Genomic DNA, 13,977 nt, shown 5'->3' with positions numbered 1-13,977 from the left:
CTAGTCAATGGTAACCCCCAGGATGTTGATGGTTGGGAATTCAGTGGTTGTTGAACATCAAGGAGAGGTTAAAGGTTAAATTCTCTCTTGCTGGACGTCTTCATTGCCTAGCACCCGTGGCATGAATGTCACTTGGGCAGTTTTCAGGTAGATGCCACTGTTGCAGCTGTAGTGGGAAGCTTGGCTGTGGGCGTGGCTAATTCTGCAGTACAAATCTTCATTAATATTGTTCACGGTTTGTTAACTAAATGGTTAGGATACATTGGTGATGGGCATTGTTCAATTAAGAACATGGGGCATGTATAATTAGGGGATGGCTGGGACACTGGGTAGAGTGGCAGCAGAGCTGCGAGATTGAACAAGTCAATAAACCTTCTCAGTAAAGAAAGGTTCTGTACCGTCAGAGGGGTGGAGCTGAGGAAATGCTGCCCTGTTAGAAAAGCAGGAATGAAGGAGTGCTGCATTGACAGAGATGCTATTTTCGGATGAGAAAATGGCCTCAGTGTTCCGGCCAACAAGCATCTCCCTCAACAAGCATCACGAGATATGGATTAACCCATCATTATAAGAATTGGCAAGTCATGTTGCAGCTGTATAGAACCTTAGTTAGGCCACACTTGGAATGTAGTGTTCAATTCTGGTCGCCACACTACCAGAAAGATAATAATAATAATCTTTATTGTCACAAATAGGCTTACATTAACACTGCAATGAAGTTACTGTGAAATATGGAGGCTTTAGAGAGGGTACAGAAGAGGTTTACTAGGATGTTGCCTGGTATGGAGGGCAGTAGCTATGAGGAGAGGTTGGATAAACTCGGTTTGTTCTCACTGGAACGACGGAGGTTGAGGGGCGACCTGATAGAGGTCTACAAGATTACGAGTTGAATGGACAGAGTGGATAGTCAGAAGCTTTTCCCCAGGGTGGAAGAGTCAATTACGAGGGGACATAGGTTTAAGGTGTGAGGGGCAAAGTTGAGAGATGTGCGAGGGAAGCTTTTTAGTGGGTGCCTGGAACTCGCTGCCGGAGGAGGTGGTGGAAGCAGGGACGATAGTGATGTTGAAGAGGTGTCTTGATGGACATATGAATAGGATGGGAATAGAGGGATACGGACCCCGAAGGTTTAAGTTAGACGGGCAGCATGATCGGCGCAGGCTTGGAAGGCTGAAGGGCCTGTTCCTGTGCTGTACTGTTCTTTGTTCTTTATTACAAGAATAATGTTTGAGGGGTCTTGCAATGTGCAAATTGGCTGCCTATTCATTTAGATTTCAACAGGGAACACGCTTCTGAAAGTATGCCCGTACCAGCCTCCCCGAACAGGTGCCGGAACGTGGCGACTAGGGGCTTTTCACAGTAACTTCATTCGAAGCCCACTTGTGACAATAAGCAATTTTCATTTCATTTCATGTCCTTGGCTGCAGTTCCCTCTGGGACACCCTGACTTTGTGGAAAATGCTGCTTAAATGGGAGCTCTTTCCCATTCACGATTGCTGAATATCCGGAATGTCAATGAAGCTCTCAGTTCAGTCGGCAACACTCGATCCTCTGGATCAAAACATTCAGCACAGTTTGATTGGAACAGGCCTGACAAAGCATGGATACGGGATGTGTAATCGGAGCGTCCCACTGTTGTGGTGTGAATGTTTGGAATACAACATGGAATAGAACATAGAACATAGATAGAACATTACAGCGCAGTACAGACCCTTCGGCCCTCGATGTTGCGCCGACCTGTGAAACCACTCTAAAGCCCATCTACACTATTCCCTTATCGTCCATATGACTATCCAATGACCATTTGAATACCTTTAGTGTTGGTGAGTCCACTACTGTTGCAGGCAGGGCATTCCACACCCTTACTACTCTCTGAGTAAAGAACCTACCTCTGACATCTGTCTTATATCTATCACCCCTCAATTTAAAGCTATGTCCCCTCGTGCTAGACATCACCATCGGAGGAAAAAGGCTCTCACTGTCCACCCTATCCAATCCTCTGATCATCTTGTATGCCTCAATTAAGTCACCTCTTAACCTTCTTCTCTCTAACGAAAACAGCCTCAAGTCCCTCAGCCTTTCCTCATAAGATCTTCCCTCCATACCAGGCAACATTCTGGTAAATCTCCTCTGCACTCTTTCCAATGCTTCCACATCCTTCCTATAATGCGGCGACCAGAATTGCACGCAATACTCCAAATGCGGCCGCACCAGAGTTTTGTACAGCTGCAACATGACCTCATGGCTCCGAAACTCAATCCCTCTACCAATAAAAGCTAACACACCATACGCCTTCTTAACAACCCTCTCAACCTGGGTGGCAACTTTCAGGGATCTATGTACATGGACACCGAGATCTCTCTGCTCATCCACACTGACAAGAATCTTACCATTAGCCCAGTACTCAGTCTTCCTCAGTTATTCCTTCCAAAATGAATCACCTCACACTTTTCTGCATTAAACTCCATTTGCCACCTCTCAGCCCAGCACTGCAACTTATCTATGTCCTTCTGTAACTTGTAACATCCTTCCGCACTGTCCACAACTGCACCGACTTTAGTGTCATCTGCAAATTTACTCACCCATCCTTCTACGCCCTCCTCCAGGTCATTTATAAAAATGACAAACAGCAGTGGCCCCAAAACAGACCCTTGTGGTACACCACTAGTAACTGGACTCCAGTCTGAACATTTCCCATCAACCACCACCTTCTTCCAGCTAGTCAATTTCTGAATAGTAAACTGGGGAGAATTTACCATCTTGCAGGAGGCTTTAGAGAAACCATTTAGCCCACTGAGCACCCCCTGGTGTTTCTCCATCATGAACAAATCTTTCCTTTTCAAGTGTTTCTCCAATTGGAGAATATTAATCTTGTTTCCACCATCCTTCCAGAGAGTGCAATCTGGATTATAACAACTGACTGTACAAAAAAAAATCCTCATCATCGTTTCAGCATGAATCATTCCTGACTCTCTGGCCAATTAGCTTCCGATTTTTATTCACTGGTTACTGTGTTTGGGAGTTTAGAAGCTGGAGGCAGTTTGAGGGTTCGGATGGCCTCGAGGCTGGGGGTTGAGGTTCATGTCTCCAGCGGGTGTATTTTCCAGTGGTTCAGTTGTATCCTGTCTCAGTTACTTTAATAAGGACTCAGGGAGTCCTTAAATAGGAAACAAAGTTTTATTTACACCAATTATATGTACACTATCTGATAGATCTCTACCGGGCTCCTGCTCAGCTTGCTGCCATACTGGCTAGCCTTACAAACACTGGGTTAATTGGGATACTCCGGCAAATCCATACTTCATTGGCAAATAGGGTTAAGGAAAATCCCAAGGCTTTTTACACGTACATAAAAAGCAAGAGGGTAGCCAGGGAAAGGGTTGGCCCACTGAAGGATAGGCAAGGGAATCTATGTGTGGAGTCAGAGGAAATTGGCGAGGTACTAAATTAATACTTTGTATCAGTATTCACCAAAGAGAAGGAATTGGTGGATGTTGAGTCTGGAGAAGGGTGTGTAGATAGCCTGGGTCACATTGAGATCCAAAAAGACGAGGTGTTGGGCATCTTGAAAAATATTAAGGTGGATAAGTCCCCAGGACCTGATGGGATCTATCCCACGATACTGAAGGAGGCAAGAGAGGAAAGTGCTGAGGCCTTAATAGAAATCTTTGGATCCTGACTGTCTTCGGGTGATGTCCTGGAGGACTGGAGAATAGCCAATGTTGTTCCTTTGTTTAAGAAGGGTAGCAAGGATAATCCCGGGAACTACAGGCCGGTGAGCCTTACTTCAGTGGTAGGAAAATTACTGGAGAGAATTCTTTGAGACAGGATCTACTCCCTTTTGGCAGCAAGTGGACATATTAGCGAGAGGCAGCACGGTTTTCTGAAGGGGAGGTCGTGTCTCACTAACTTGATAAGGTTTTTCGAGGAGGTCACAAAGATGATTGAAAAAGGTAGGGCAGTGAATGTTGTCGATGTGGATTTCAGTAAGGCCTTTGACAAGGTCCCTCATGGCAGACTAGTACAAAAGGTGAAGTCACACGGGATCAGAGGTGAGCTGGCAAGGTGGATACAGAACTGGCTAGGTCATAGAAGGCAGAGAGTAAAATGGAAGGATGCTTTTCTAATTGGAGGGCTGTGACCAGTGGTGTTCCACGGGGATCAGTGCTGGGTCCTTTGCTCTTTGTAGTATATATGAATGATTTGGAGGAAAATGTAACTGGTCTGATTGGTAAGTTTGCGGACGACACAAAGGTTGGTGGAATTGCGGATAGCGATGAGGACTGTCAGAGGATACAGCAGGATTTAGATTGTTTGGAGACTTGGGCGGAGAGATGGCAGACAGAGTTTAATCCGGACAAATGTGAGGTAATGCATTTTGGAACATCTAATGCAGGTAGGGAATATACAGTGAATGGTAGAACCCTCAAGAGTATTGACAGTCAGAGAGATCTAGGTGTACAGGTCCACAGGTCACTGAAAGGGGCAACACAGGTGGAGAAGGTAGTCAAGAAGGCATACGGCATGCTTTCCTTCATTGGCCGGGGCATTGCGTATAAGAATTGGCAAGTCATGTTGCAGCTGTATAGAACCTTAGTTAGGCCACACTTGGAGTATAGTGTTCAATTCTGATCGCCACACTACCAGATGGATGTGGAAGCTTTAGAGAGGGTGCAGAAGAGATTTACCAGGATGTTGCCTGGTATGGAGGGCATAAGCTATGAGGAGCGGTTGAATAAACTCGGTTTGTTCTCACTGGAACGAAGGAGGTTGAGGGGCGACCTGATCGAGGTATACAAAATTATGAGGGACATAGACAGAGTGGATAGTCAGAGACTTTTTCATAGGGTGGAGGGGTCAATTACTAGGGGGCATAGGTTTAAGGTGCGAGGAGCAAGGTTTAGAGTAGATGTACGAGGCAAGTTTTTGAAATGAAATAAAATGAAAATCGCTTATTGTCACAAGTAGGCTTCAAATGAAGTTACTGTGAAAAGCCCCTCGTCACCACATTTTAGGAAGGATGTGGAAGCTTTGGAAAAGGTGCAAAGGAGATTTACCAGGATGTTGCCTGGAATGGAGAGTAGGTCTTACGAGGAAAGGTTGAGGGTGCTAGGCCTTTTCTCGTTAGAACGGAGAAGGATGAGGGGCGACTTGATAGAGGTTTATAAGATGATCAGGGGAATAGATAGAGTAGACAGTCAGAGACTTTTTCCCCGGGTGGAACAAACCATTACAAGGGGACATAAATTTAAGGTGAATGGTGGAAGATATAGGGGGGATGTCAGAGGTAGGTTCTTTACCCAGAGAGTAGTGGGGGCATGGAATGCACTGCCTGTGGAAGTAGTTGAGTCGGAAACATTAGGGACCTTCAAGCAGCTATTGGATAGGTACATGGATTACGGTAGAATGATATAGTGTAGATTAATTTGTTCTTAAGGGCAGCACGGTAGCATTGTGGATAGCACAATTGCTTCACAGCTCCAGGGTCCCAGGTTTGATTCCGGCTTGGGTCACTGTCTGTGCGGAGTCTGCACATCCTCCCAGTGTGTGTGTGGGTTTCCTCCGGGTGCTCCGGTTTCCTCCCACAGTCCAAAGATGTGTAGGTTAGGTGGATTGGACGTGATAAATTGCCCTTAGTGTTGGGTGGGGTCTAGGTTATGGGGATAGGGTGGAGGTGTTGACCTTGGGTAGGGTGCTCTTTCCAAGAGCTGGTGCAGACTCAATGGGCCGAATGGCCTCCTTCTGCACTGTAAATTCTATGATAATCTACGATTAATCCAGGACAAAGGTTCGGCACAACATCGTGGGCCGAAGGGCCTGTTCTGTGCTGTATTTTTCTATGTTCTATGTCGCCACATTCCGGCGCCTGTTCGGGGAGGCTGGTGCAGGAATTGAACCCGCGCTGCTGGCCTGCCGTGGCCTGCTTTAAAAGCCAGCTATTTAGCCTTGTGCTAAACCAGCCCCTACACAGAGGGTAGTGGGTGCCTGGAACTCACTGCCGGAGGTGGTGGAAGCAGGGACAATAGTGACGTTTAAGGGGCATCTTGACAACTACATGAACAGGCTGGGAATAGAGGGATACGGACCCCGGAAGTGTAGAAGATTGTAGTTTAGTTGGGCAGCAAGGTCGGCACGGGCTTGGAGGGCCAAAGGGCCTGTTCCTGTTGATGCACAATCAATTGCTCGTGAGACAAGGAGAGTCATACTAATCGGCTTTAATCAGCTAGAACTGTACCCAGCAGCTTCGATACAGAAAGTGAAGGCTGCTGGGATGGCATTGGTTCTTATACTCCGCCTCTCAGGGCGGAGCTATGTGCGTTAGCAAATGGTAGACTCCTAGGTCTAGCCAATGGGCATCCACCTCTCAGGTACTGCAATACCTGGTATTACCACACCTGTGCTGTACTTTTCTTTGTTCTTTGTTTAGTGGGGCGGCTTGTACTCCTCAAGGGGCAGCATTCCCACCGTGTAGATTCCGTGTGTGATAATACAGCTACCTTGGACGCTGTGCACTCTAGAACCTGTCACCGTATTGAACAGTCCTTGTCACGACCCAGAATCAGTGGAGCACGCTAGTTGTTTTCAGGGGAAGTTTGGTTCGAAATTTGCTGGAGCAGATGCAACAGAATTCAGAAAGGTCTTGGCCAGAATTCACGGCCGTTGGGATTCCTCCGTTCCCGCCCACGGTGCACCCCGCGGATTATGCGGCACAGCTGGGGGGGCCATTGACAGAGGGCATCCCAGCGATTCTCTGGGCAAAGCTGGCCGAGTTCCCGACGGCATAGTTCTAACCACATATTGGCCGTCGGGAACCTCGGGTGGTGGCTGCGGACTCAGTCCACGGCCGCCCTGGTGTGGGGGTGTGGGGCGGGGGGATCGAGCACCGGGGGGGGGGGCTTCATGGGCGGCTCGGATCCGTGGGCGCGCACCATGTACAGTGGCCTACATTGTAAATGTCGGTCCGCGATCCGGGTCCGCCATAGCGCATGTCACGGCCGCTGGAGGCCACCGCCATGTGCGGACTCCCGACCGGAATAGCGGGTGCCCGTATCCACAGCCAGAGCTGCGAAAAGCACTCCGCGGTCCTGATAGCCCCCTGCAGGTGGGAGAATCGCTCTTGACATGTTTAAGGAAAGTCCAGAGTGAACGCCAGTTTTTACGCCAAAGTGGGGACACAGCCCCATTTTTGGAGAATCCGCCCCATTTTCAAATAGAATTTTAAAAAAATTATTTCATGGAATGTGGCCGTCGCTGGCATGTGTTGCCCATCCCTAATTACCCTTGAACTGATTGGCTTGCTTGCCAATTTTGGAGGACCGTTAAGAGTCAGCCATATTGTCATGGCTGTGGAATCGCATTTTCCTAAAGGATGGCTTCTTTACAACTATGGTCATCATTTAGACAGAGAATTCCAGATTTCTTTTTGCTTGACTTCAAATTCCACCATCTGCCCTGGTGGGATTCGAACCCGGGTCCCCAGAGCATTGCCCTGGGTCTCTGGATGAATAGTCCAGCGACAAAGCCACTGCGCCACCGCCTCCACAGAATAAGGTCCAAGTAGAAACATTGTGCGGGATTCTGCTGCCCTTACTGCCGGCGGGAAGACCCCCCCCCCCACCCCACGTGGGGGCTTCCCCAGCAGTGAGGCTGGCGAGCCATGGAAAACGCTGTAGACACCGGCAGGACCGGAAGATCCTGCTGGCGGTCAATGGTGAGCAACCTCTGCCAACACCAAGGGGGTAGGTGCCGGGGGCGGGGGAGTGGGTACAGTCGATGGGCTGGAAAACCACACCCACTGTTCCTTCCATTGCATCTCGCAGCTTAAATAAGGAAAGAACATTCTTCACAGACGAACCTGAGCAATTTGATGTTTAAGTGCCCATCGATAACCTGATGTTATGATTCCCAATAATATCCCGGTCAACAACAATCAAGAGGCTCAAGCCTCACTCATCGCTTCACACCGGTTGGATTACAGAACTGACTGGCTCTGTATCATTATACAAAGAACAAAGAAATGTACAGCACAGGAACAGGCCCTTCGGCCCTCCAAGCCCGTGCCGACCATGCTGCCCGACTAAACTACAATCTTCTACACTTCCTGGGTCCGTATCCCTCTATTCCCATCCTATTCATATATTTGTCAAGATGCCTCTTAAATGTCACTATCGCCCCTGCTTCCACCACCTCCTCCGGTAGCGAGTTCCAGGCACCCACTACCCTCTGTGTAAAAAGCTTGCCTCGTACATCTACTCTAAACCTTGCCCCTCTCACCTTAAACCTATGCCCCCTAGTAATTGACCCCTCCACCCTGGGGAAAAGCCTCTGACTATCCACTCTGTCTGTGCCCCTCATAATTTTGTAGACCTCGATCAGGTCGCCCCTCAACCCCCGTTGTTTATTCAACCGCTCCTCATAGCTAATACCCTCCATACCAGGCAACATTCTGGTAAATCTCTTCTGCACCCTCTCTAAAGCCTCCACATCCTTCTGGTAGTGTGGCGACCAGAATTGAACACTATACTCCAAGTGTGGCCTAACTAAGGTTCTATACAGCTGCAACATGACTTGCCAATTCTTATACTCAATGCCCCGGCCAATGAAGGCAAGCATGCCGTATGCCTTCTTGACTACCTTCTCCACCTGTGTTGCCCCTTTCAGTGACCTGTGGACCTGTACTCCTAGATCTCTCTGACTTTCAATACTCTTGAGGGTTCTACCATTCACTGTATATTCCCTACCTGCATTAGACCTTCCAAAATGCATTACCTCACATTTGTCCGGAATAAACTCCATCTGCCATCTCTCTGCCCAAGTCTCCAAACAATCTAAATCCTGCTGTATCCTCTAACAGTCCTCATCGCTATCCGCAATTCCACCAACCTTTGTGTCATCTGCAAACTTACTAATCAGACCAGTTACATTTTCCTTCAAATCATTTTTTATACTACAAACAGCAAAGGTCCCAGCACTGATCCCTGCGGAACACCACTGGTCACAGCCCTCCAATTAGAAAAGCATCCTTCCATTGCTACTCTCTGCCTTCTATGACCTAGCCAGTTCTGTATCCACCTTGCCAGCTCACCCCTGATCCCGTGTGACTTCACCTTTTGTACTAGTCTACCATGAGGGACCTTGTCAAAGGCCTTACTGAAGTCCATTTAGACAACATCCACTGCCCTACCTGCATCAATCATCTTAGTGACGTCCTCGAAAAACTCTATCAAGTTAGTGAGACACGACCTCCCCTTCACAAAACCATGCTGCCTCTCACTAATACGTCCATTACTAGAGAGAATTCTTTGAGACAGGATCTACTCCCATTTTGAAGCAAATGGACGTATTCATAGAATTTTATGTATGATAAAATTCTATGCATACGTCCATTTGCTTCCAAGTGGGAGTAGATCCTGTCTCGAAGAATTCTCTCCAGTAAGTTCCCTACCACTGACGTAAGGCTCACCGGCCTGGAGTTCCCTGGATTATCCTTGCTACCCTTCTTAAACAGAGGAACAACATTGGCTATTCTCCAGTCCTCCGGGACATCACCTGAAGACAGTGAGGATCCAAAGATTTCTGTCAAGGTCTCAGCAATTTCCTCTCTAGCCTCCTTCAGTATTCTGGGGTAGATCCCATCAGGCCCTGGGGACTTATCTACCTTAATATTTTTCAAGACGCCCAACACCTCGTCTTTTTGGATCTTAATGTGACCCAGGCTACCTACACACCCTTCTCCAGACTCAACGTCTACCAATTCCTTCTCTTTGGTGAATACTGTTGCAAAGTATTCATTTAATACCTCGCCCATTTCCTCTGGCTCCACACATAGATTCCATTGCCTATCCTTCAGTGGGCCAACCCTTTCCCTGGCTATCCTCTTGCTTGTACGTGTAAAAAGCCTTGGGATTTTCCTTAACCCTATTTGCCAATGACTTTTCATGATCCCTTCTAGCCCTCCTGACTCCTTGCTTAAGTTCCTTCCTACTTTCCTTATATTCCACACAGGCTTCGTCTGTTCCCAGCCTTTAAGCCCTGACAAATGCCTCCTTTTTCTTTTTGACGAGGCCTTCAATTTCTCTCGTTATCCAAGGTTCCCGAAAATTGCCGTATTTATCCTTCTTCCTGACAGGAACATGCCTGTCCTGAATCCCTTTCAACTGACACTTGAAAGCCTCCCACATGTCAGATGTTGATTTGCCCTCAAACATCCGCCCCCAATCTAGTTTCCTCAGTTCCCGCCTAATATTGTTATAATTAGCCTTCCCCCAATTTAGCACATTCATCCTCCGCAACCTCTAATTCGGTCATCTGGCGTACCTTCTCGAGAGGAGGAGGAGAAACCGATACAATAAATTCTGGAAATGTAAGGGATATTTCAATTCCATGAAGGCCCACCCCTCTGCTAATAGCCGCACCCGGCCAGCTCTGGTTATGTGCGCCAGCCTCTGTCCTTCGGAGAGCCGTTTTCGGGAGCCAGGGTGCAGTCGCTGATGTTTCACACCGATCAACAACGTTCGACTGCACTCCCTGTCGACCAAATCTCACATCCTGGTGTCACATTTGGGTCACGCCTCTGTTAGTTATTTGCGTGACTAATTCCCATGTCCACAGGAAAACACTGCCCCTTGAAGCATCTTGCGTTGTAATTAAAAGCTGCCTCTGGTGATGCCAGCTCAACTTTAATTCACAATTTGACTTTGACCCTTTCCTCGAGGTATGTTTAAGGCAGATTTAACATTGCTAAGATTGGGACAGCACACAAGGAGGCCACTTGTCCCTGTTGGCTCTCCAAACGAGCAATTCAACAACTGCCCAGGCTTCTCCCCATTGCCCGGCATCTTCCTCCTTTCCAGATAACAATCCAATTCCCTTTCAAAAGCTTCACTTGAACCTGCCTCCAACGCATTCTCATCCTTTATATTCCAGATCCTAACCGCTCACTGTATAAAACGTTTTTCCGCTGATTACCTTAAATCTGTGCCTTCTTCGTAGAATTCCTACAGTGCAGAAGGAAGCCATTCGTCCCTTCGAATCTACACTGACCCTCTTAAAGAGCACCTTACCCCGCTCCCCAATCTTATCCTCGTAACCCCACCTAACCTACACATCTTTGGACTGTGGGAGGAAACCGGAGCACCCGGAGGAAACCCACGCAGACACGGGGAGAACGTGCAGACTCCGCACAGACAGTGACCCAGAATCGAACCCGAGTCCCTGACGCTGTGAGGCAGCAGTGCTAACCACTGTGCCACCTTACCGCTCTTGTTCTTGCTCTTTCCATCAATGGGAACAGTTTCTCCCTGTCTACTCTGTCCGGATGCCTCATGATTTTGGCCAGCTTGATCAAATCTCCTCCCGACGTTTCCTCCTCCAGGGAATGCCGTCCCAGTTTCCCCAATCTATCGACGTCACTGAAGCTCCTCATTCCTGGAACCGTTCTTGTGAATCTTTCCGTTCTAGATGTACTGAGGCATTTCCAATGAGCTTCATCAAGCCACAAAATCTGGCAGCAAGCCAGGTGAGTGGTCAGAGGGCAGGGTAGGTTTTAAAGCACTGGACAGAGGTGATGAGGTTTGCAGAGGGGACTGCGGATCTTGGGGTGGAGGCATCGGAAAGCAAGGCCGTGGTGATGGAGCGAGCGAAATCAGGGATGCTCGGGAGGCCAGGATTGGAGTAGCATTGATATCTGAAAGACTTTAGGGAGGGCCAAAGCCCAGGAGGGATTTGAAATCCAGGATAAGATTTTAAAGAATGGGGTTACTGGATAGAGAGTCCATGGAGGTCAGGTTTGTGATAGGTGGATGAGACTTGCAAAACATGTAAAATGTTATGTATTGTATTATGGTAGAATCTCATTGGTCAAAGGATTAGTGCAATAGACAAAACTTGCATTCACATGGCGCTATGCATGAATATCAGATGTCCAAAAGTGCTTTACAGCCAATGAAGTACTTTGTGGAGTTTGGTCCCTGTTGTAATGTAGGACATGTTTACATACCGGACACTGGATCGATTCAAGTTGATCGATTTTTTGTTCAGTTTTGAAGGGATTGTGGGAAATGAAATAGCCGGAAGCCAAGTTGCCAATTGGAATGACCTTATTGAGCAAGTTGAGGGGACCTGGAGATCGCCAAAGGACCATGACTCACAAGAACGACAAAGAAACAAGATATGACTGACTTTCAGCTCTAGAACTGAGAGAGAGAGAGCATAGAGAGAGAGAGAGCAGAGAGCAAAGAGAGCAGAGAGAGAGAGCAGAGAGAAGAGAGAGCAGAGAGAGCAGAGAGCAGAGAGAAGAGAGAGCAGAGAGCAGAGAGAAGAGAGAGCAGAGAGCAGAGAGAAGAGAGAGCAGAGAGCAGAGAGAAGAGAGAGCAGAGAGCAGAGAGAGAGAGAGCAGAGAGCAGAGAGAGAGAGAGCAGAGAGAAGAGAGAGAGAGGGCAGAGAGAGAGAGAGGGCAGAGAGAGAGAGAGGGCAGAGAGAGAGAGGGCAGAGAGAGAGAGGGCAGAGAGAGAGAGGGCAGAGAGAGAGAGGGCAGAGAGAGAGGGCAGAGAGAGAGAGGGCAGAGAGAGAGAGGGCAGAGAGAGAGAGGGCAGAGAGAGAGAGGGCAGAGAGAGAGAGGGCAGAGAGAGAGAGGGCAGAGAGAGAGAGGGCAGAGAGAGAGAGGGCAGAGAGAGAGAGGGCAGAGAGAGAGAGGGCAGAGAGAGAGAGGGCAGAGAGAGAGAGGGCAGAGAGAGAGAGGGCAGAGAGAGAGAGGGCAGAGAGAGAGAGGGCAGAGAGAGAGAGGGCAGAGAGAGAGAGGGCAGAGAGAGAGAGGGCAGAGAGAGAGAGGGCAGAGAGAGAGAGGGCAGAGAGAGAGAGGGCAGAGAGAGAGAGGGCAGAGAGAGAGAGGGCAGAGAGAGAGAGGGCAGAGAGAGAGAGGGCAGAGAGAGAGAGGGCAGAGAGAGAGAGGGCAGAGAGAGAGAGGGCAGAGAGAGAGAGGGCAGAGAGAGAGAGGGCAGAGAGAGAGAGGGCAGAGAGAGAGAGGGCAGAGAGAGAGAGGGCAGAGAGAGAGAGGGCAGAGAGAGAGAGGGCAGAGAGAGAGAGGGCAGAGAGAGAGAGGGCAGAGAGAGAGAGGGCAGAGAGAGAGAGGGCAGAGAGAGAGAGGGCAGAGAGAGAGAGGGCAGAGAGAGAGAGGGCAGAGAGAGAGAGGCAGAGAGAGAGAGGGCAGAGAGAGAGAGGGCAGAGAGAGAGAGGGCAGAGAGAGAGAGGGCAGAGAGAGAGAGGGCAGAGAGAGAGAGGGCAGAGAGAGAGAGGGCAGAGAGAGAGAGGGCAGAGAGAGAGAGGGCAGAGAGAGAGAGGGCAGAGAGAGAGAGGGCAGAGAGAGAGAGGGCAGAGAGAGAGAGGGCAGAGAGAGAGAGGGCAGAGAGAGAGAGGGCAGAGAGAGAGAGGGCAGAGAGAGAGAGGGCAGAGAGAGAGAGGGCAGAGAGAGAGAGGGCAGAGAGAGAGAGGGCAGAGAGAGAGAGGGCAGAGAGAGAGAGGGCAGAGAGAGAGAGGGCAGAGAGAGAGAGGGCAGAGAGAGAGAGGGAGAAGAGAGGGAGAACAGAGGGAGAACAGAGGGAGAACAGAGGGAGAACAGAGGGAGAACAGAGGGAGAACAGAGGGAGAACAGAGGGAGAACAGAGGGAGAACAGAGGGAGAACAGAGGGAGAACAGAGGGAGAACAGAGGGAGAACAGAGGGAGAACAGAGGGAGAACAGAGGGAGAACAGAGGGAGAACAGAGAGAGAACAGAGAGAGAACAGAGAGAGAACAGAGAGAGAACAGAGAGAGAACAGAGAGAGAACAGAGAGAGAGAGAGCAGAGAGAGGCAGAAAGAGGGAGCAGAGAGAGGGAGCAGAGAGAGAGCAGAGAGAGAGAGCAGAGAGAGAGCAGAGAGAGAGCAGAGAGAGAGCAGAGAGAGAGCAGAGAGAGAGCAGAGAGAGAGCAGAGAGAGAGAGCAGAGAGA

The 13,977-nt window shown here is 49.0% G+C and overlaps 1 protein-coding gene across 1 annotated transcript in view; it reads left to right on the top strand.

Moving 5' to 3' along the window:
- Nucleotides 1–13,977, top strand: part of anxa2b (annexin A2b) — a 316,940-nt gene that overhangs the window by 256,365 nt on the left and 46,598 nt on the right. The window lies entirely within an intron of this gene.

Source organism: Scyliorhinus torazame, chromosome 30 (genome assembly GCF_047496885.1).
Source record: "Scyliorhinus torazame isolate Kashiwa2021f chromosome 30, sScyTor2.1, whole genome shotgun sequence".
Classification (NCBI taxonomy): Eukaryota; Metazoa; Chordata; class Chondrichthyes; order Carcharhiniformes; family Scyliorhinidae; genus Scyliorhinus; species Scyliorhinus torazame.
The sequence above is the reverse complement of the archived record's forward strand: the minus strand, read 5'-3'. Positions and strand labels throughout refer to the sequence as shown.